Source organism: Dryobates pubescens, chromosome 21 (assembly GCF_014839835.1).
Source record: "Dryobates pubescens isolate bDryPub1 chromosome 21, bDryPub1.pri, whole genome shotgun sequence".
NCBI classification, from domain to species: domain Eukaryota; kingdom Metazoa; phylum Chordata; class Aves; order Piciformes; family Picidae; genus Dryobates; species Dryobates pubescens.
This window is the reverse complement of record NC_071632.1, coordinates 17,999,153-18,023,509: the sequence shown is the minus strand read 5'-3', so window position 1 is coordinate 18,023,509 and position 24,357 is coordinate 17,999,153.

Genomic DNA, 24,357 nt, shown 5'->3' with positions numbered 1-24,357 from the left:
ATTTATCTTTTTGCACAGAAATGACGTAGCAGTACAGTGGGAATCAATATTAACAACACTCTAAGCACTGTTTAACCCTGTTCTCCACCTCTGGGACTTTGTTGCACAGTCAAGACTGGACTAGATGAAATGAGTGAGTGATCCCAAAATTACTCCTACACTTCCTGGCAAGACCCCTATTCCCTTCTTCATAATACAAAATGATTTTAAGAGGGATAGACATCTGTAAATGCTGCTAAGCCTGTATTAAAACAAAATGGCATGAGAAACCCTCTCCTAACAGGTAGTGTTAATGCTGATTTCACAGAATCACTGAATCACCAAGGTTGGAAGAGATCTCAAAGATCATTGAGTCCAACCTGTCACCACAGACCTCATGACTAAACCATGGCATCAAGTGCCACATCCAATCCCCTCTTGAACACCTCCAGGGATGGTGTCTCCACCACCTCCCTGGGCAGCACATCCCAATGGCTAACAACTCTCTCTGGGAAGAACTTTCTCCTCACCTCAAGCTGAAACTTCCCCTGGCACAGCTTGAGACTGTGTCCTCTTGTTCTGGTGCTGGTTGCCTGGGAGAAGAGACCAACCCCCTCCTGGCTACAACCACGCTTTTATCCTAAAACCCCACATTTTGTAGTGTGGCTTCAATGTATCTGTGTGAGGGTGTGTTTGAAGCATAATGACCATGGTACTGTGTTTTAAAATGAAGGATCAAAAACTACTCACAGACACGTGAACACAAATTCTGCTGGGTACCTGCTGGAAACTGGTTTGAAGGCAAAATTCACCAAAGACTCTTCTCATTTTGCTTGAGACTTCTGAAGTGTCAGTGTCTCAATCTGACCTAGCCAAACTCTTCAGTCAAAGCATAGAAATATCTAGTCTCAGCTTATTTCTTCTCAACCTAAGCCTTGCAACAGGCCAGATGAATCCCACTCTAGAAATATCTAATCTCTCTCTGAACTAAATGTCTAATGGCAAGACATCATAAGATCAGCTTACTCCAGCCATGCTGTGGATATGTGAATCCTTGTCTGTCAATTTATACTATCTTGAAAGACTCCAAATTCCATGTCAGCATTGGCAGAATGTTACTGTTGCAAAATCAGAGCTGCAGGGTATGGCAGATCTTGAAAACATTCTGCTCCACTCTTCTCTTCTAACATCTTGGCATTCCTCAAAAATCAGCTCTTAACCTCAGCTCCCATCCTCCCACAATGGTTCATCCTACAGCCCTGTTTCCACCCCTGACAAGTCTTTTTGTTCATCTTCCCGGCTCAACCTTTTCACAGTTGTATCAAGTGAGCTCTTACTGTTTATCTAAACAGGTTGGGCAGGGGAAGGCTGAGACCTTGGAAAACAGCTTCCCAGCTCCTAGAATCACCACATCTGTGATGAACTGAAGTTGTACCTACGCAGGGCTTGAGTATATTTGGAAACATCTGTAAGGATGAAGCCTTCAGGATTTTGTTGTAGGTTGGATCTGTGAGGGAAATGAATACGTGCAACACAGGGAAGTGTCTTTGGAGGTCTGAAGTTGGCAAGTTTTCCTTCCAGTGTGCCCATAAGAATTTATTTCATTATCCCCCAATGCTTTATACCTTGCTTAAATTAGGCAAGCCTGTCTAAAACAAAATCAGAGCTGTGTTCCTGCTAACTGTCATCATCCAGTTCCAGAGGGTGAAGCTGTAGACCTTGTAAATGGACACTCATTTCAGAAAGCTACAGAATCTCAAGAGCTGAAGCTTTCCCTGCAGAGATGTAGCATGGAAAAATTTCAGCTCATATTGTGACATTTAGTTTTTCATCTGGTAAAATTATGAAAATGACATTTCAAATCCCTGGTAAAAGAACTTAAACCTAGAGAGTCTTAATTCACCATGTCACATGCCTTCAAAATAATGTCTGGCCAGCAGCATTCGGTTCTTGCCAGCATTTACAGGCTGGGGTCAGAGTGGCTGGAGAGCAGCCAAACAGAAAGGGAACTGGGGGTACAGGTCAATGGTAGGCTGAACATGAGCCTGCAGCGTGCCCAGGCAGCCAAGAGGGTCAAGGAGGTGGTGGAGTCGCCATCACTGGAGGTTTTCAGGAGAAGACTTGATGGGGTGCTTGGTGCCATGGGTTAGTTGTTTGGGTGACGTTGGATTGGTTGATGGGTTGGACGTGATGATCTTGAAGGTCTCTTCCAACCTGGTTTATTCTATGTATTCTATGTATGTCAATGGCATCCTGGCCTGGATCAGGAACAGTGTGGCCAGCAGGAGCAGGGAAGTCATTCTGCCCCTGTACTCAGCACTGTTTAGGCCACACCTTGAGAACTGTGTCCAGTTCTGCACCCCTCAGTACAGGAAGGAGGTTGACTTGATGGAACGTGTCCAGGGAAGGGCAATGAAGTTGGTGAGGGGCTTGGAACACAAGCCCTGTGAGGAGAGACTGAGAGAGCTGGGGTTGCTTAGCCTGGAGAAGAGGAGGCTCAGATGAGACCTTATTACTGTCTACAGCTACCTGAAGGGAGGTTGTAGCCAGGTGGGGCTTGGTCTCTTCTCCCAGGCAACCAGCACCAGAACAAGAGGACACAGTCTCAAGCTGTGCCAGGGGAGGTTTAGGCTGGAGGTTAGGAAGAAATTCTACACAGAGAGAGTGATTGCCCATTGGAATGTGCTGGCCTGGGACGTGGTGGAGTCACCATCATTGGAGGTGTTTAGGAGGAGACTTGACAGGGTTGTTGGTTGCATGGTTTAGTTGATTAGGTGGTGTTGGATGATAGGTTGGATGCAATGATCTCGAAGGTGTCTTCCAACCTGGTTTATTCTATTCTATCCTTTTTGCTGATTACCTCACATTACAATTTGGGGAGGTAAACAACATGAATATTTACACTGCTCTAAGTGTTTTCAATAGTAAGACTACAAAAGGGAGTTTAAAATCTCTTCCAAATATTTAGTACTATTATATGTCTTGAAAATCTTAAAGCCCATAGTTACTGCTGCTGTCATCACAAGCTCATGCCTGCGGATGCTGTTACAACACTTGGACGTATTCCTCCTCCTTCCTTTCCCAAAGACATTCTAGATTAAAGAAAAATCTTTGGCTGAGCTTCCCTCAGGTTTCTTGTAATGTATCAGTGCTCTGGAGATTAATGGCCCATAGGCTACCCACAAATGGTCTACAAATCACTCGCCCTACAACCATTTCAACTAGTATCTGAAAAAAAAGAAGCCTAAACAATCCAGTTTCAAATGGGCAAAACTTCACATTTCATGGGGATGAGCGTTTTTTTCTGTCTTTGTATTAGAAAAATGTGTTGCCTGTGAGTAAGCTTTTGGTGTACACATTAGAATTTTCCATTTCAACCACCACCTCTCAACCATTGTATGTGTTTATTCAGGGCTGTTGAAGTCATGCCTATAAAAGCCACAGAAAGCACTGCCTGCCACCTTTCAACATACCATAGCACACAGTGAGCCCAACAGGAGACACTAGAAAAGGGGTTTGTTTTTCAGGGACAGTGAGCATTGGTCCAGAGGGATCTCATGCTGAAACCCACCACCTAGGAAGTCTGGTGAGCACAGGGCAAGCTGGAAAACCTGGCTTTTCTGTCTTCTCAGCCTTACTCTGCCAATCTGCAGCACAGACATTCCATTAAAGTGAGTTCCTTCCTACTGTCGCTGTTATGTGCAAATTTGCAGCTGTTTGTGGTTAAGGAGAAGGACATAGCTAAAAGAAAGTAATGGGCTCATGGGGCTTTATTTATTATTATTCTTTTCCTTCTTAAAAATTGCTCTTTCTTTTTATTTAAGAGGGAAAAAAAAATCCTCACCAACTTGCAGAACTTCTGAGCTTCTTAGTTTCACCATAAAAGTACATCTGAAGGACCAATATTCCACAGGCACAAAGTTATCACTTCCCACCAGTTCTGTCCAAGTTTTCCAGTCTTGAATACCACCACCCCTGCAAGTCCACTCCCACACTTCTCCTGAGCAGAGGCAAGCATCTGATAGATCAGTAATTACTACATGTTCTCTCCACTCATCACCTCCATGCTCAATGCGCTCCCCATTGCACGCAGCTCCCTCTGACAAGTTGTTTTTATTGGTGGTAGCTTCCCTTCAGGACAGAAGAGATGCAGAGGAGAGTGTAAACATGCAGCAGAGGAAATGTACTTCTCCCCATGGGATCTCCAAAGGTGAAAGTCTGACATTTTCACAGCTCTCTCAGGGAATCTTTCTTTCCTTTTCTTTTTTTTTGCAGAATGGTTTAGGCTGGTGCAATTTGTAAGATACTGGTTGATTTCAAAACAGCTTTTTCTCTCCTCCCAGCTCTTCCACCCTTGTTTCTGCACTCTTCTTACACATATAACACCATCCCAAAAGGTATCTAAAACTCTTGAGCCTTTCCAGCCATTTATTCTCCCTGCAAGTTCCCCTCCATTATTGCAGATGTGAGGGTGCTTACTCAGAGATTAATCTTATATAGTTGAAAACTGACTGTTCATTTTATTTAATTTAAACCACTTTGAAAATATCTATGGAAATCTGCATGTTTGGACCCAGTTAATCTTCATTGATTGCTGGATGTTGTGATACAGTGAATAAACATAAACAGGGTAAAAGTAAACTACCAAATCTAGATGGCCTCACTGAACAGAGTAGTTGGATTTCCCCAGCCATAAAGAGCAAGGGTGTAACTGACCCTATCCTTCTCCTCTTCAGAGCCTTGAGAACTCAGTGCTTGTATAGAATCACAGAATCATTTTGGTTGGAAGAAACCTCCAAGATCATTGAGTCCAGCTATTAACCCAGCACTGCCAAGTCCACTGCTAAACCATGTCTCTCAGCACTGCATCTGCACAGCTTTTAAATATGTCCAGGGGAGGGGACTCCATCACCTCCCTGGGCAGCCTGTCCCAGCCTTTTGGGTAAGAGATTTCTCCTAATACCCAGCCTAAACCTCCACTGGACACCTTGAGGTGATTTTGCCTTCTATTACTTTTTCCTTGGGCCTAACACCTACCTTGGAGAAGACAACACCTTACCTTAAGGAAGATTCAGGTTTATATCCACTTTTACCTTAGCCACCATGCCACTGCAGTTGTAGCTAAACAGATGAGAATAAACTGTCTCTTCCACAAACATGCACAGCTGGACACTGGCTCATGGATCACAAGTTTCTAGGTGGTAGGGCTAAATTTCACCCACGGTATCAGACATTAACCAACACAATATAGTCCCAAATCTAGGAAGAACATTTCCACAGCAATTCATAACATCTAGTTGTCCTAGGATGATGGAAAGCTGGAGGAAACCTTAAACAAATCTTGCAACGTAACTGAAAAAAGAAGACATTTTACTGACATTAAAACAAAACCAAGGGAGCTTCTAAATTTGAAAGTAAACAATTTGTGTTAAATAACCAAGGCTCCTGAGATGACCTTGCTACAGCTTCACATTTTGTCCTGAAATTCTTAATTGAATCAGCAGGGTCAAAAGTGAAAATGGAGCCAGGACCACTTCTGCGCACTACCAAGGCTGGATCCGTTGGTACACACTGTCACGATGTTCATAATACTGGAGGCATCTCTGCTGTTGAAGAAAGGGAAATGTCAGTCTCCACCAGTGTCTCCCAGAGGCCTTTATTGCCATGACAATTCTTTAAAACTATTGAAATTTAGAGGCAAGGTGTGGGAGGGCAGGTAGGGGGAGGAAGGCTGGGTCGAAGTCATTTAACCACAGCTCCAAGAATAGGTGCTTTTGTTGAGCAGACGTGACAGATAAATGTTTAGCTTCTGAGGGGGAAAAGCAATGTTTGAAACACAGCAACCTTAGACAACCCAGAGCCCCAACAACTTTTATAAATGGAGCCTCCAATTATCATTTAAATACCAAAGATAAAGCATAGGCAGAGTCAAAACTGTGTAGTGGAATTACTTTTTCTTTGCAGCACAGTGCAGAAGGGCTGCTCGCCCCATGTATGAAATGAGCAGATGGATTTGAATTAAAGCTGTTCAAGTGCTGCAGAAAATGTAGAGCATTACCTCTTCATCACCTTAAATTGAGTCAAATCTGCTCAAACACTTGTATTCCAGGGGTTTGCACCAGTGTGCTTGGTTGATTTTGTTTCCACTGGCATAAATTCTCTCGCTTGCCAGTAAGGCTATGGCAGAGGCGCTTGACCACAGCGCTAGCATCAGCACTTCTTTCCTTTCTCCTTTCTGCTGTCTTTGGGCTGCTTACTCCCTGCCAGAGCTGTTTGTGGGCATAGCAGGGAGCTGAAGCAGAGAACTGATCTAGGCTAGGAATAAATATTCTTTCCCCCCAGAAGAACCAGTTGCCCAGTCCAGTGTGCTCCTAAATGCTCAACAGAGAAGGCAGCCCGTGGTAAGAAGCCAGAGCCTGTTTTAGGAGAGGGGAGGCACTGCTGAAACCGACCTGACACCACGTCTTGTGGCTACCTAGGGAATATCAGGTGATGTTTTCAGACATGCTTCTTGTCATTTGAGTGCTGTATTTAAAACTTCTCTTGAGAGGGAGAAAAGTCAAAACTTTTTGCATGCAAAAATAGGAAAGCATCACCTCCTGCCCTTGATCAACATCAGATTCTCAGCTGTTTTCAATGGCAGTTCATTATTTTTTGGTCCACCATACCACCACAATTACCCCAAAGCTTGCTTAAATTTTTAATGAACAATTAAATGTAAAATCAACACTTTAATCAAAAGCCTCAGTAAAAATGTCCACTGAATTATCTCCAGGCAGCTTTTGAGTTTTACAGAAGATGCTTCTCAGATTTCTGGTATACTTCCTGAGGTATCTTCTGTCTTGAACTTCTTACTGAGTCTTGTACTTTAGGCTTAACATCAATAAACACCCATGTCCAAAGCTCATTGTCATCTGGAAAAAGTATTAAAGGCTCTCAAATATTTCAGATGAATACTTTTTTCCCCTTTTTGAGTGAAATGCTGGTTCAGCCAAACCAAATATTTGTTTCTAACACAAAATATATCCATTACTTTTCCCAGCTGTACAGAAACATGATTACTGTGTGGTCCCAAGTGGCTCTCTCTTTTGGTTCTTATTTCATCAGTTGCTCATTAAGATCTTGTCATGGTCTCAACCCATGGCAGACCTTTCAAGATCTAAAAATGGTCCTTACATTTATCATCTGTCATTATCTGCTGGTAGTACTCCACCAGTGCCTCCATCAGAGAAGGAAAGTAATCCACTCTCTACATGAATAATTACAGGATATAGTATACCAGAAACATCAGTAGAAAAACAATACCAGGCTGTGAAAAATCAAGCACACAAACACAGTCGGTGGAGCTGGTGTTTACAAAGCAGACCTGTAGCAAAGCATTTGAGGATCAGCCTGGTTGAAAAGGTGAGTAAAGGATGGCAAAGAGATGCTGTAGTGTTGTAGAAAGGCAAATTATTTGGTGTATAAACAAGTTTATTCCTTACATGAAGCAGAACTTCATCATGGTGAGCAGTGAAATTGCCAGAGCAATCTGACCAGTGGATAATGAGGATTATTTTTTAAGTGGGTTTCAAGAAAGCTTAGGATCTGATGGAAATAATCTTATTGCTCTCTACAACTACCTGAAGGGAGGTTGTAGACAGGCGAGGGCTGGTCTCTTCTCCCAGGCAACTAGCACCAGAACAAGAGGACACAGTCTCAAGCTGCACCAGGGGAGGTTCAGACTGGATGTTAGGAGGAAATTCTACACAGAGAGAGTGATTGCTCATGGGAATGGGCTGCCTGGGGAGGTGGTGGAGTCACCATCACTAGAGGTGTTTAGGAGGCTGGATGGGGTGCTTGGTGCCATGGTTTAGTTGATTAGATGGTGTTGGGTGATAGGTTGGACACGATGATCTTGAAGGTCTCTTCCAACCTGGTTTATTCTATTCCATTCTATTCTACTCTAATAGGTTTGAGGAAAGGTTAGGAAAATGCAGCATTAAGAGGAAAGGTCAGAAGGAAAGCAATGGTTTTGCCAGAAGAGAAGATGAAGGGATACATGACACGTCTTGTATTTAAAAAGGGGATGAATAAAAAGATCTTTGGAAAGGAAACAGGAATCATTTTGCCTATGCCCAATAGGACAAAAAGACACTGGCTAAATCTGCCAGAGGAAAATCGTGGATGGGATGTCAGGAAAAGTCTTTCTGGCAGTAAAATTGATAAAGCCTTTGATAAATCAAATTAAGAAAATATAAACTTTGTCTTTGGATGTTTTTTTGCAAAAGAGGCATCCATGAGAATGGATGAAACATCCATGAGAGTGATGACTGAGGCTGACTTGGGGCTGGACAGTGGGTTGGTTGATGTCTTGAGGCCACTTCAAGTCTTCTTTCCCTGTGCTTTGGTGGATTTCCAGCAGTCAGAAGAGGCTGATCCTTGAAGTGCACTGCCAATAGAATTTTCTTCATGGGTGGGCAAAGCAAATGGCCTTTGAAACAAAGGCAATATGAGGGGAGAAAACAGACTGTTTATGAAAGTGGAGTGTTTTCTTTTCTATACCAGTAATTAATTTCCTGGTCAAACTGCCATGAAAAATTGATTTAATTCTTCAATTTTTAGGGTTTTTTTGTGTTTGTTTTTTTCTTTGATTATTATTTTTTTTTCAAGAGGTGGAGTTAAAAGAGCAAATTTCCTTCCCATTGTTTTCTAGAAAACAAATTAAAAGCTGCCACTGCCTCCCAGGAACTTCAGCATGGACTTCAATGTGCAAATGTTGCAAACCTTCTGAAATCACAAAATGCCTTCACTGAAGAGAAGAATAAGAATAAGGCATAAACATTATGCCACTCCTCTAAAATAATGGCAATGAATGTGCTAATCAGGGGGAAAAGGAATGTCAGTCGTGTTCTTAGCAAGGAGCAACACATGTGCACTTGGTACACAATCATCTGAAGGGCTGCATCCTGTCCTTAGCTATTCCCTCTGCCAGAGCTGTTCTCCTCTTCTATGGATTCATAGAATCATCATAGAATCATAGAATTGTTAGAGTTGGAAGGGACCTCAAGGATCATCCAGTTCCAACCCCCCTGCCATGGCCATGGACACCTCACACTAGATCAGGTTGCTCACAGCCACATCCAGCCTGGCCTTAAAAACCTCCAGGGATGAGGCTTCCACCACCTCCCTGGGCAACCTGTGCCAGTGTCTCACCACCCTCATGGGGAAGAGCTTTTTCCTCACATCCCATCTGCATCTTATCTCTTGAGTGTAGTAAATGTGTATAAGGGGACCTTGGTCAGAAAGGTTCAATGGGACAAGGTTGCTAATGCACACAGCAGAGAGTACTCTGTAAAGAGGGTACTCTGTAGTTCTGGGGGAAATCTGGGGTTGTTTGGGTTCATAATATGATGGCTTTTCTGCATTCTAATGGATCTTGTGGAAGCTGAGTTCAATATACTGACTGAGTTTGTTCCTAAACCCATACACAGAGGACTCAGGCAGCTATTAAATATCTGTGCCTCAATTTTCCTTTGTAATGGTAAGAATAACTGCACATGAGGAGATATCACATCATGATGAAGAAATTTGTGTTAATTTAAGTGGCCCTATTGATTCTTTGTGTAGCATAATAGAAAATGTGGAAAATAATAAGATAATTTTCATAGAATCAACCAGGTTGGAAAAGGCCTCAGAGATCATCAAGTCCAACCTATTACCTAATGCCTAACACCTCCTGACAACTAAACCATGGCAACAAGTGCCATGTCTAATTCTTTTTTGAACACCTCCAAAGGAGCTGGCCCTGAGCAGGCAAATGGTTAAGTCAGTGGACATCCAAGTGATAGTCATGGTGTTGATTACACCATGTTAGCAGCAGCATAAGATGAGTTAAGTGTCCACTCTTGGTGGCCAATGGACCAAAGATAAGCCTGTGCCTGTGGTTATTCTGCAGATGGTTTAACACTGTAAAATGCTGGGCTAAAAAAAATAGGGGTTCTGGTTGCATGGGTTACAGGAGTAATGAGAAAAGCAAGAAACATATCATTATTTTGATTACATAGTAGTAACTGAGTAATTACACAACGTGGCAATTCAGGAATGACTGAAGAGAAAAGGGAACCATAATTAACTACTCTATCTTGCAACATAGACCCTTATTTGAGGAAATGACATAATAACATGGAAGTAATCTCTCCTTACAAACCTAAGTGCTGTAGAAATAGTTCTCAGCTCAGTTTGTTCACCTTAGAGAAGTACTGGCATAATCACTTTTGCTGGAAAACAAGTATATGCATATGACAGTATCCAGGAGTATGTCAATGGCATACACTGTGATGATTATGATGCATTTCCAAGTTCTGGGGAAGAATAAATGCTGACTGTTTTCCAATGACCCATCAGATTCATTCTCTTTCTATGCAGAGGTTTGGACTGCCTTTCTAGAAAGCTCAGAGTTAGTATCCTGAAACCAGGGCTCAGTAGGAAGACCAAAAATTATATTAACTCAAGAAACAAAACCTCTGTTTCAGCCACTCCAGCCTGTTCAGGGAGATCAGAATCATAGACTCATAGAATGCTTTAGGTTGGAAGGGACCTCCAAAGCTCATCTAGTCCAAAGCCCCTGCAGTGAGCAGGGGCATCCTCCACTAGATCAGGTTGCTCAGAGCTTGGTGGAGCCTGACCTTGAATATCTTCAGTGATGGGGCCTCAGCTACCTCCCTGGGTAACTTGTTAGAGTGTTTCACCACCCTTTAGCATGGTAAAGAAATGGCTCTGCCATTATTTAAACCTGCAGGAAGTTAAACTGCTAGCATTATCTTGATTTTGTAGTTTTCCGAGCTTTGTCCCTCCATAAAGACAAAAGGAGAGAGTAAAGAGTGACTGAACCATAGTACTGGGATTGGACAGCATGACCAACTGACTTCTGAACTGGCAAAAGTCATCAAACTTCCCATTTGTTCTCTGCTCAGAAAGAGGGAAGTGTAGCAATTTCCCCCTCTCATTCCCTTCTTGCTATGTCAGAGTATCCCCGTGCTAACAAAGCACCTCTTCCATACCAGGGTGGGGGCAGAGCCTTGTACAGGAAGAAATAAACTGCAAACAAAGCAGAGTTGTAAACTTATTGAAGAAGCCCTGTCAGAAGCAGGAAACCCTTTATAAATCTGCTCCACTTCTGGGAAGTTGATGCTATAGGCTATAGGAACTGCAGGATTTGTGGCAACAGCAATTCTTCTCTGACACGTTCCTGGAGGATGAGAAAGGAGGCTGAAATTTTTCTTTATCATCTGTGTCTCCCACAACACAGAGAAATAAGGTGCAGTGATCAGCATGAATGCTGTGATTTAAGATTGAGTGTAATAACAATGCACAGCAGTTTGAAAGGCTGGCAGTTTCAGTGAGATGTATCCAAGTGAGCTGTTACTCCAAGCAGAAATACAGTCTGGGCAACAAGTGTATTCAGAGCAGCCCCTGGGGGAGAGGGCTCATGCTATTAGTGGATGAAAAACTGAGTATGTACCAGAAATGTGCAGCCCAGAAAGAAAATTGCATCCTGGGCTGCATCAAAAGCAGCATGGCCAGCAGGGAAAGGATTCTGCACTTCTACTCCACTCTAGAGAGACCCCAGTTGCACTGTGGTGTCCAGCTCTGGAGTCCTCAGCACAGGAGAGCCGTGAACCAGGAGGAGCAGGTCCAGAGGAAGGCCACAAAAATGATCAGGGAATTAGAACACTGCTCCTATGAAGAGAGGCTAAGGTAGTTGGAGTTGGTCAGTCTGGAGAAGAGAAGGCTCTGGGGAGATCTTATTCAGCACTTCAGGGGGCATATAAGAAAGATGGGGACAGACTTCTTCACAAGGCCTGATAAGCAGTGATGGTTTTAAATTAAAAGAGGAAAAATCAGACTGGGTAGAAAGAAGAAATTTTTCACACTCAGTGTGATGAAGCAGTGGCACAGGCTGCCCAGAGAGGTGGTAGGAAGCCCATTCCTGGAAACATTGCAGGTCAGACTGTCTGGGGCTCTGAGCAACCTGCTCTAGTCGCAGGTGTCCCTGCTAACTGAAGTGAAGTTGGACTAGATGACCTTTAAAGGGTCCCTTCAACCCAAACCAGTCTATGATTCTATGATGATTCTGTGCTTTTCCCTGGTGAGTGTAAAGACACATACATTTAACCTCTTTGGGAACAGTAAGGAAAAGGCAGAAATCTGCCTTCCAAACCAATTCACCATGACACTGGCTGTGTGTATCTCATTTACTTGAAGTTCCAAGTAGTGAAATCATTCTTGACACCTTCTCCATACTCAAGAATTATGTGTTATTTTCACACCAAACTGACTTCATGATCTGGAGTTTGTATGAGTGTGAGAGGGTGAAATGTCAGGAACAGCTTGATATGTGTGACACAGGACACTTGAATGTCTCAAATGGAATGAGTGTCCCCAGAACTGTAGACCTCGGTGTTGGCAGCAGATGTCTCACCATAGTTAGTAGATCACCACTTGCCTCTGATCACACACATTCACATGATGTGACTACTTGCAGAGGAAGAAGTTGTCTCCAGATGGCTGAATGAGCAACACACATTTTGAAGCTTGGATTTCTTCTGCCTTGCAAAATACATGTAGTCAGTTTGAAAGGGAAAGGGGAGAACAAACATGATCTGAAAACTGTACCTCAGAGTATCTGTGAGTCAGTAATGAATTAAACTTCACAGCACCTTTGTGAGGCAATAAAAAGGTACTTTTGGAATTTTAATATAAAAATATTCAGAGATTCCTCACTGCTACTTTCATAATTGCTGCCTAAATGCAGGGCATTAACTTCCACACACATCCCATCCCTTCAGTGTGGAAGTTCTGTTCACATCAGAGGGAGGGAAACTGAGGCAATGACTTATCACAGGCAAGGTTTTCAGAAGTATGATTTAATTAGGAGCAGAAATCCCCAGAAAACAATGTTGAAATTTGAGTTCCTAAATTCAACTCAATGTCTTTGGAAATCTCACCTCAGGAGACAAAAATCAAACTTGAGTGTTGGCCCTCTGCATCCATATCTAGGTGCATGTTGGGGTTTGACACTAGAGTATTCTGAGGTTCTGCAAACACCTTCATTTTCTTTTTCAAGAGGTCTTACTTGGACATTGTTTCTTTTTTCTTCAGGATAGCAAATATTGCCTAATATGAGTTGTCCACAACCAGAAATGGAATTGGTAGTTGGGCTAGCAGCTAAATCCAAGGCACTTCCTCTGCTCTCTTTTTCTAGACGTTAGCTCATGTTCTTTGAAAACTGCATACAGCAACTTCATTGCTGTCCCAGTCTGCATTAAGCTTTAATTTGGGATGACTTGGCTCCTGATGTGATTAAACTGAACTCTTATCATAACCCAAATACAAGTTCTCGTTGTGTGTTTTCCCAGAACACAATAATATTGGCTCCACACCAAGCTGGCACCCTGCACTCTAGATCTTGGCTGGGAAATTACAGCAGTGGATATGCACACATGTGAAGGCTCCTACAGACACATGCATACACACATCACCCCTCTGTTTCAAGCACTAAGAGTTCACAGTGACAGAAAAATCTGCAGAAGACATATGGAAGCTTCAAATGTATTTGAGATGGTAACAAAATACCACATTAATGCAGTTTGAAATAGCAGTCCTCACTCTGGGTGGCTGTAAGTTACAGGCAGCCTTTCCACCACCAGCACTGAGTCCATCTAAGAGAGGTGCTCCAAATCCTTAAATAAATCTTTTTTAATCCTTGTTTTTCTTTTTATTTGACCACAACCCTTGTGGTATTAATTTCTTCCCAGCTCCTTTCTTAGCTGGCTATATTTATCAAAGCCAAGCAGCCCAACCTTCCAGTTCTTTGCAAAGGTCCTGGTTTGAGGTAGAACAGAACTAATTCTGCTCAGTGATTTGACTTCTCAGCCCAGTCTCTGCTCAGTGAAGGTACTTTCTGAAGTTCAGGGTATGTATGCACAGGCAGTGGTTGCCTTTATTAGGGGGAATGCTGATGGTTAAAGTTACTACTAAGAATTGGGGTGTGGAAAAGCTCTTGCTTAAGACTTGCTTCTGTAGAAACCAAGGTATCTGCTAAATCTTTTGTACCCTGTTGAGGTGCAGAAAGAAAGAGGTGGCGCCTGTGAGGAGGAGTGGACAGGACAGGTGAACCTAAACTGACCAGCAAGGGATTCTATCCCATGTATGTCATATCTGATGTAAAGATGAGGGTTCATGAGAGTCAAGTTTTCTTCTTCAATGGCCAGAATCCAAGGAAGATTCTGTCTATTCTGCCTTTGATCCTGATCCATGTGTTCCTAAGTCTTGTTTCAGAATCCAGCTTCTGAATCCTGTTATTGTTTACTGCTGATCCCAGCCTGGGACTTTTCCAGTGCCTGCCTGCCCACAGCATTAGTGATGGTGGGGATATAATTGTCATAATGGGGTTGGGTTCAGTAATGGTTTGTATATACATGTGCATATATTTCATTTTGTTGTTATGATATTTATTAAAGTAGGTTTAGTTTTCTTTTCCAACCTGTCTCTCCCTTATTGCCTTTCCCTGCCCTTCATGGGAAGGGAGAAGTTCATAGCATCAGTCAATTGCCTAGTGGCTGGCCCAGCCCTAACCCTTGACAGTGAATAGAGGTGGAAAAAACACAAGGAGCATCCCACCCAAGTCACTTGAGTCTCACTGTCACCTATTTCTTTTAAAGACCAGAGCCCTTCACGCTGTTTAGTAACAAGCTGTGTCTGCAGATGCCAAAGGGACAACACAGAGCCACTTTGTGAAGATGTAGGTTGGCTGTCCTCCCCACTCAGAAGGAGAAGGGACTGACTGAGACAAGCTCTTGGATGGAACTGAAAGCCATTTGTCAAGTCCTCAAAGAGTCTTTGCACCTCACTGGAGCCAGCCTTGGGAGAAGGAGGAGGGAAATCTCCATCCCCAGGCTGTCTCTGTTGCAATAGGAGATTAAGAATTAGCCTTTTCCCTTGGTAAAATTCAGGGAGGGGAGGGACAACTCCTGGGAGGAACCTCACTGTGTCCAACACACGTAGGCTAACAATTGTGGCAATTTCCTTTGGCAAGCCCTACTGATTTCATACCCTTCCAGTATCTTCAGGCTGCTTTTTGATTGTTTTCAAAGGGCATTTCTTTTCCACTGAATCACAGTATGTTTTGTTCATCTCCCTTTCCCAGACAGTCAAAAGGATGCTTTGCAAGAAGCATCCAAAGGAACTAAATGTGATAAATTCCCATGGTGCAGGAGAGCAATTGTCCCACTGAGCTCTGACACACAGCAGCTGTGAAGTCTGAATACAATGCTCTTTACCACTACTGTAAGCCTTTGCTTGGCAAAACTCTTCCACTGAATGACTTAACTGTGTGGGCAGCAGGACTTCCCTGTCAGTCTCATTCTTCCAGCCTTCCTCTCCCACCTTAACCATTGTCAACCTTCCAGTCATAACTGCAACTTAGTCTAGCAGTCGTCATTATTTCTGGCCCCATTTCAGAAAAACACTGGCTTGAAGCTATCTGACAAAGCTATATCAGGTTTACAAGGCCTTGAAATGACTTAATCCAAGGAGACAAACTTTGCAGATTACACTTGCTGGAGTAAATACCAGTTTTAGATTTCCTGTCCTTCTTTTAGCTCAGGCAGGGAGATGTGCTCCCCGGTGACATAATGCCAGCAAAGCAACAGAGTGAGTAATGCATCCAGCATTGAGTGTGCCTCTCTGCTGCTCACAGAATGCATCCTAACAACCTGCAGAAGGCTCACAGACTGAGAGTCATAGAATCCTAGAGTCTTAGAATGGTTTGGGTTGGAAGGGACCATTAAAGGTCATCTAGTCCAACTCCTCGCCAGTCAGCAGTGATATCTCCAACTAGATCAGGTTGCTCAGAGCAATGTTTCTGGGGATGGGTCATCTACCACCTCTCTGGGAAACCTCTGCCAGTGTTTCACCACCCTCAGCAGGGGAGGTACTGTGTCCTGGAATGCAGAAGCCAGAAGCCCTGTGAGAAGATTAGGAGCTGAGCATCTCATTTCCTGTTTGGTGTGTTGATGGATGAACATCAGCTCTGGAAGTCACTGAGGAAAGATGCTGCAGAACTGGGAGAACAAATTAAGCTGTGAAATACACCATCACCAGGGATAGTAGGGGCAGGTACTAAGAAAATTGGGATTGGTTCATTGACATATTTCAGCATGAAGCAGAGGAGAGGCAAATCATGTTGGGGAAAATGTGAATAAAGGTGATCTGAAATAAAATGTTGGAAATATTATGAGGTCTGGGAAAAAGAAAAGATGCAACATTTTGACAAGGGTTGTTCTCAGTGCAGCAAGCCTAGTCCCATCTCCTGTCTGCTTGGCTGAAGGGAACAAAGCATCTGAATAAAAATCAGAGAACAATTCCTGCTGTGGTTCATTTTTCAGGCTCCAGTTAAAACACACCATGGCCTGTTTGTTCCCACAGTGCAGGACTGACCTTAAAATCTTTCACAAGCTTCTGCTAACTGCAGCCCAGCTGGTTGCAGTGTTCCAGCCATCCACTTCTATTTTTAAAGCCCCAGGTTGCAGAAAGCTTTCTTTAGCTCCCAGTCCTTTGGGGATTGCCTTAAACAGAACTGCACAAAGCAGCAAAATGCCCTGTTAGCATCCCTGAGATCCTGATGGAAGTGCAGTGCAGAAGGAGGCAGGGCTTACCTTCTCAAAATGAGAATATGTAATGGAAGATCCATTCCTATGAAATCTCAGCTCTGGATGGGCTGGGAGGATTCATGATTCAATATGGCAGTGGGTAGGCCAACTAAGTGACCTTGGGTAAAAGTCTTGGGCAAGGAACATGTGGAAAACAAATTAATTTTTTCTTCACTTTCAGAGAAAATTCTTGGCTGAAGGCTGGTGTTGAAGACCATAGATGTGGACAGAGAAAGTCATCTATTCAGAAAGATCACTTGCCCTCCTGTTAGAAATATTAGTTCACATAATCAAGTTCAAGGTTTCTCCTCCAGCCTAGCAGCCTGTAGATTGCCCTTGCTCCTTGAATTTCCACTAGAGCAGATTTTAGCACTAGTGTTTAGCTCTAGTATTTAGCTCTAGGTAGCACTAGTGTTTAGCTCTAGTATTTAGCTCTAGGTAGCACTAGTGTTTAGCTCTAGTATTTAGCTCTAGGTAGCACTAGTGTTTAGCTCTAGTATTTAGCTCTAGGTAGCACTAGTGTTTAGCTCTAGTATTTAGCTCTAGGTAACACTAGTGTTTAGCTACAGTATTTAGCTCTAGGAAGCACTAGTGTTTAGCTCTAGTATTTAGCTCTAGGTAGCACTAGTGTTTAGCTCTAGTATTTAGCTCTAGGTAGCACTAGTGTTTAGCTCTAGTATTTAGCTCTAGTGTTTAACTCTGTGTTACAAATCTTCTGGGATAACAGGAGTTGGGAAAGTGTTTTCCACACTGGCTCATTAGTCATTTTCTATAACTCTGGCCTACATATGTGATCTTCCATATGTAAAACTACATGCACTGAACTTTATACACCTACACATTTTTTTACTGAGTCACAAGAAAATCATGCACTACCCTTAGAATGCAGCTTGGCACCGTGTGCCTACCACCACAGAGTGTGTGATCCTGCTGTTTTCCACCCTTCAGCTACCACTAAATCCCATACACTGCCAATTAATTAAATCTGCTGCTCATCCATTTCTATTTCATCTTCTTCATGCCTACAAAACATCCAAGTAGATTTACTAAGTTAAACTCATAGGACTGGGCACCATTCAGACCATTTTTGCTGATTTATATTTGGAATAGGTCTGTACTGGTGAAACCCTATAGTTTCTCTGAGGCCATTATTACAATTTAACAATGATTTCAATGTTTGAATGGGCTCAGGAAACAGCCTATTATTTATCCAGAAGCCAAAGTCAAGGCTTCTTAACAATATTGGACAAAACTGACTGATTGGACAAACAATTCTTTAAGGAAAGAGAAAGGTTATTGTTCATACAGTGAAAACTGTAGCATAATAATTAACCACCCTGAATGTTTTGACAAAAGGTCAGATGCAATAGAAGTGCAAAGTGCTTGAAAAATCCCCATGTGACAAGCCACAGTACTTGAGAGAGGACATAAACAGACCTTGAACACGTACGTCTGAAGTGCCTAACTCTACACAGAGCCTGGGCTGTCTTTAAGGTCCCTCAAAGCCTAAAGTTCACGTTCTGAACAGACCCACAGTTTCATTCCTGACAAAGGTCAGCCAGGAGTCAGAAATCAGTCATTTCTCCCAAGTTCTCTGGAAACAGACATTTCCAGATTGCACTTGATCCGCACTAAGAGGACCAAGACTCATGCCAAAGGTGTGTCACCTTATTGGATTTTAGTTTTCACCTTCATGTATCCAACGGACAGAGATAGATGACAACTGAGTGTAAGTCATTCTGTCCTAAAAATGTCACCAAGACATATTCCATTCTTTCAGGATGTGTTTGTATCTGCAAATAAAATTGGCCACTGCCTCTCTGCTAGGTCCAAGATCAAGCAGTATGATATAATTTGGCACAATACAGCTAAACTCTCTTCTCTCAGTCCAAGTGGCTTCATCCAAACTGCACATTTGGAACAACCTAGGCACATCCTACCTTCTGACCTGCACTGTACAGAACAGGGCCAAGTTGTGCCTGCTAGGAATTAAGAGCGCTAACACTAGCAGAACAATGCTGGAAAGTACTCACCGCTCTTAGCTCGTTAGCGTAGATGTAGTCTAGAATAACAAGTGTAGATCTGTAGCAGAAAAGGAGCATCTAGGGCAGTCTTGACTTGGGTAATGATCACCAGTGGGTGATGAGCAGTGTTCCAGAGATTGTCAAAGTCTAGAAAGTTGCTGTCATGCAGGTGGTTGGCACTGGATGTGGCACTTGGAGCAATGGTTTAGTCATGAGGTCTGTGGTGACAGGTTGGACTTGATGATCTTTGAGGTCTCTTCCAACCTTGGTGATTCTGTGATTCTGTGGCTCCAGCCTGATTTGTGGCACATCCTATTAGATTGGTGAAGGGGAAGGAAAGGACCTAATTCTGGGCTCTGAATGCCATATCTGCAGTGGTGTGTTTTGAAGTGGTGTATTTAATTTTGTTTCCAGGAATAGCAAAGAGAAAAAGGTTTTCTTCCAAGGACAATGCACTGTGGTCATCTTTGGCTAACACAGGGCATGAAATTTCTCAACAATCACCAGAATACATGATTCTTTCATTCCTTCCAGTCTTCTACCTACAAGCCATGTAAATTGAAATGTGAACCTGGATTCAGAAAGCATTTTTTCTGCATTCAATAGACAAAGGTTAATGCAAAAAGATGTAAATATGTCAGCCTCAGTAAAAAATGAAAACAAAGCTTACCCTAGAGCCAAAATACCAACCTGTGGCAAAAAAAAATTACATCTCTGCCTGTCAGTTCATGCCTCCTCCATCAATAACCTACACACGAAAAAAGGCTCATTGAAGTACACTTTGAAGATCAACAGAAGTGGTCTAAAAGGAATTAGGAAGGAATAAGACCTACAAAATCTGAAGTCTCATTGTGTAATGCACACTTCTGGCAGGACCTTCCAGGCTTCTCCACCAGCAGCAGACAGGTTAGTACTGCTTGGGCACAAACCTAGGGTGTCAAATTGGCACATCAGAGATCTTTCTGGTTCTCATAGATTGAAATAAGTGTTTGAGATTCACTCCCATGCCTGGATAATGACCAGCAAGACTTGAGACCAGATCTCTTATAGCAAACACCAAAGTCTAGCATCTACTCCCTGTTATCACAAAAAAAAACCATTTCACACTGTAAAGTCAGATAGCAGCATAACTTAGCTCTTCTTTCACTCCTCAAACAATGCTAAAACATTTCTGAGTAAATCAGATCTGGCTCCAAGACAGAAAATGCAGTCACAGCACAAGTGACCTCCCTTCCCTCACAACAGAGATAGGTTAGAAAATTGGGCAGGCTTATTACTTTCCTCTTTCCCCTTTAATTCATGGGAAGTTCTCCTTCATTATGTAATAACATGAAATGATGAATCAAGAAAAAGTTGGAGATCCTCGAAGGAAACCAAGAGTGTTCTGTAGCTTGTTGTTTTTATAGTCACATCCGTGTTTGGACAGATTGTTACCTGAAAGTGTTCCAGTTACTTTGCAGGAGAAAAAAAGAAAAAAGACAAAGAAAAAAAAGTGATAAAAGAAAAAAAATAGGAAGATAAAAAGAAAAGAAGAGGAGAAGAGAAGAGAAGAGAAGAGAAGAGAAGAGAAGAGAAGAGAAGAGAAGAGAAGAGAAGAGAAGAGAAGAGAAGAGAAGAGAAGAGAAGAGAAGAGAAGAGAAGAGAAGAGAAGAGAAGAGAAGAGAAGAGAAGAGAAGAGAAGAGAAGAGAAGAGAAGAGAAAGAGAAGAGAAGAGAAGAGAAGAGAAGAGAAGAGAAGAGAAGAGTTTGCTGCTTGGCTCCCATACTTCCAGGGAACATTGTTTTGTTTGTTTTCAATGTGAAGAAAGAAAAAAAAAGAGGAAACAAAGGAAAAGAGTTAACAGTTGATCCCTCCAGGTTTTTATCAGAGAGTAAGGATACACCCTTTAGAAAAAGGAACCAACCACACATTAAAAGAGAGAAGAGATTAAATGGAGGGTTCACCTTAACCTGCTAGTAGTCCTTCTCAGGAGCTTGAAAATTAAATGCAGAGAAGAGGAAGGAGAAAGGAATATCTAGAAATGCCACCAGAATGGGCAAATCAATCATGTCATGATTTTGATTGAATTGCACCAGCTCCTTAACTGCTGCCCTGACACAAGAATAGAACCGAAACAGAGGAAATGGCACAATGAAGGCAATTCATGGCAAATTTTCGAGCGTGACAGATGAGGAAGTTCAGGAGATTAAGAAAAGGGGAAGTGTACTGAGTTTCTAGGGTTCTTTTTTATCAAGATCTATAAATCTCATAACACAAACAGGGACGTTCGTCCAAACAGCCATGGCTCAGGGGAGTGTAGTTCAACCAAGGTGAAAGGAGACTGAGTCTGTTGCAGGCTAATCAAACCCACAAACCAGCTGATCTTTAGGCAGTGTGTCCCAAAATCATTAAGATTGAGAAAGACCTCTGAGCTCATAAATTCCAGCCATCGACTCAACATCACCAGGCCAGCTAAACCATGCCCCAGAGTGCCATGTCTCCACATCTTTTGAACTTCCCTCCATCCATTCTTCATTCCTGTGGTTATTTTGTGCTCTCTTTACCAAATTCTGAAGTATACAATAATTTATCCCAAGATTACAGGCAACAGCGCTGACCCACACATCTGAAGACCATAATAGCTGTGGTAGCTAACTGGTTCTGCCAGGCAGTATTCCCTGCCAGGCAGTATTCCCTGCCAGTCTTGCCCCACAGGATTACATAGGGTGTAGAAGAACAGGAATGGCCATGGGCAGGCATCCATAGTTATGTGGAAGCAGTCAGCAAAGATCCCAGTAAAGCTTTACTCAGAAGCAAAACCACACAGCAAGAAAGACTTGATCCAGTGGTAATTTGACTTCTCACCTGGCTCATGGTCATCCTGTTGTCCACCATGACTCCCAGGTCTTTTTCCACAGAACTGCTTTCCATCTCACAGGCGGTGAATGTCCAGTTCTCAATGAGTCTATTCAGACAGAGCTTTGATTTCATAATTCAGTTCTGGGAAGTCTAGCAAATGCTGCATTTGCCCCCAGGAGAGATTCTGGCCTGAGTAATTCCTGAAATATCAGACAACTTGCATACAAAAAAGACATTCCTTTCCAGGACATCAGGCTTGAGTAAAATGAAACCCACAACCCTTCTTGACAGAGATGTTTGCTAGAGCCCAGGCTTCAACCGAGTCACAACAGTCATATTGTTAATATGATTGTATTGTGTGACTCTTGGCACGCTCACGCCTCAGCTGGGTAATAGGAGGGAAAACACTGCAATACTCTGAGAAATTCTTTATTAGTGTTAGTGTGTTGTTTTAATTTTTAAAAACATGAAGCTGTGGATTGTGAGAGGTGCAGCTGGTGGATGTGGAAGGACAATGGAAGCTTCCTGGCCCATTGGCTGTCATTATGTTATGCTTCAATCGCCTTTCTTTACTTGCACCTGTTAAAAGTCTGTGTGGAGTCAAGCAACATGAAACCTAAAATTAAATTCCTACAGTTACAATGGGGAGACAGAGACTGTGTTTATTTCTAAAGACAGGAAGCTAAAGTTAGGACTTACCTCCTCAGGTGGTCTATAGAATCTATGGAGAGGCAGGGATTCCTCCAGGGATGAATTCAAAACACCTTGCTCAAATTTCTTCTAAGTTTTCTGGTGCTGGTGCACGTGAAAACCAGATGGTACCTTGTCAGCTGTCTAAACCACAGAGCAAGCATATCTGCACTGCTGGTGCTGTCTGTCCCTGAGGTGATAACTCACGCATGGAGAAAACAAAGCGAATCATGCTTGCATTGCTCAGCTTTGACTGGGAAAAGTTTGAGAGAACAGAATTGGGGTGGCCCACACAGGCCTGGACAACTGCATTCCTGTGCTTGGGAATGTTCCTCTCTGCTCTTTTGCTGACTAGCATCTGTGTAGCCACTCTCAGGGTATTTAGTATCATGTGAGCTACCCAACAGGCTAGCTACTGCGACCATGGCAGGTGGTCTCTAGTTAATTTATGGAAACATCTAACCTTTGGGTGCTTTCTAACCCAAAACATTCTAAGGTTCTAGGATTCTGTGCAGGGAAAAATAAAATAAAATGAAATAGAAGGAGAGGAGAGGAGAGGAGACTCAAGGAGAGGAGAGGAGAGGAGACTCGAGGAGAGGAGACTCGAGGAGAGGAGAGGAGACTCGAGGAGACTCGAGGAGAGGAGAGGAGAGGAGACTCAAGGAGAGGAGACTCGAGGAGACTCGAGGAGAGGAGACTCGAGGAGAGGAGACTCGAGGAGAGGAGAGGAGACTAGAGGAGACTCGAGGAGAGGAGACTCGAGGAGAGGAGACTCGAGGAGAGGAGAGGAGAGGAGAGGAGAGGAGAGGAGAGGAGAGGAGAGGAGAGGAGAGGAGAGGAGAGGAGAGGAGAGGAGAGGAGAGGAGAGGAGAGGAGAGGAGAGGAGAGGAGAGGAGAGGAGAGGAGAGGAGAGGAGAGGAGAGGAGAGGAGAGGAGAGGAGACTCGAGGAGAGGAGAGGAGACTCGAGGAGAGGAGAGGAGAGGAGACTCGAGGAGAGGAGAGGAGACTCGAGGAGAGGAGAGGAGACTCGAGGAGAGGAGACTCGAGGAGAGGAGAGGAGACTCGAGGAGAGGAGAGGAGACTCGAGGAGAGGAGAGGAGAGGAGACTCGAGGAGAGGAGAGGAGACTCGAGGAGAGGGGAGGAGAGGAGAGGAGAGGAGAGGAGAGGAGAGGAGAGGAGAGGAGAGGAGAGGAGAGGAGAGGAGAGGAGAGGAGAGGAGAGGAGAGGAGAGGAGAGGAGAGGAGAGGAGAGGAGAGGAGAGGAGAGGAGAGGAGAGGAGAGGAGAGGAGAGGAGAGGAGAGGAGAGGAGAGGAGAGGAGAGGAGAGGAGAGGAGAGGAGAGGAGAGGAGAGGAGAGGAGAGGAGAGGAGAGGAGAGGAGAGGAGAGGAGAGGAGAGGAGAGGAGAGGAGAGGAGAGGAGAGGAGAGGAGAGGAGAGGAGAGGAGAGGAGAGGAGAGGAGAGGAGAGGAAGTCTGGGGTCAAGGAATGCAGTAGGATAAACACAAATGAAGTTGAGAAAAGATTCAGGAAGTAAGAACAAGACTGTGGTATCCTACTTTATTTCTGAGTATAATTTAGACAGACCTTCCAGATGAGGCTCTGCTTTGCCTGCCATACAAAGAAAGAAGCTTCCTTTTCCAAAAAGTCTAGCACTAAGTTAAAGAAAGAGTCAAGGGTGGAAAAGCAGAAACTGTCTCAGTCTTACAGGCCGGGCACCTGAAAACTGGTAAAGAAAATTAACTTGTGTTGCACTGCAAGGCAAATCATGACTCAAAACCCAGGAACAGTTCTTCTGTTAGCACAACTGATTTTGTTTATTTTCAGACCCCCCAAACCCCAATCATGCTGTATGTACATAAACAATACACAGGATAGCACATCAAATGTAGACAAGAAAGATAAAATGCATTCTGGTTTAATTTGCTGGTGATTTTTGTTGTTGTTGTTGTTTTGTTTTATTGTCCATCTTCCCAACTCAATGAAATGATCCAATCTGTATCAATTTCCATGTCAGCCCTCTCCCAGTTCCCATGACAGAACTCTCCCAATTCCCTTGTCAGACCTCTCCCAATTCCCATGTCAGCCCTCTCCCCATTCCCATGTCCACATTGTCTCTCCAACAAGAGATATC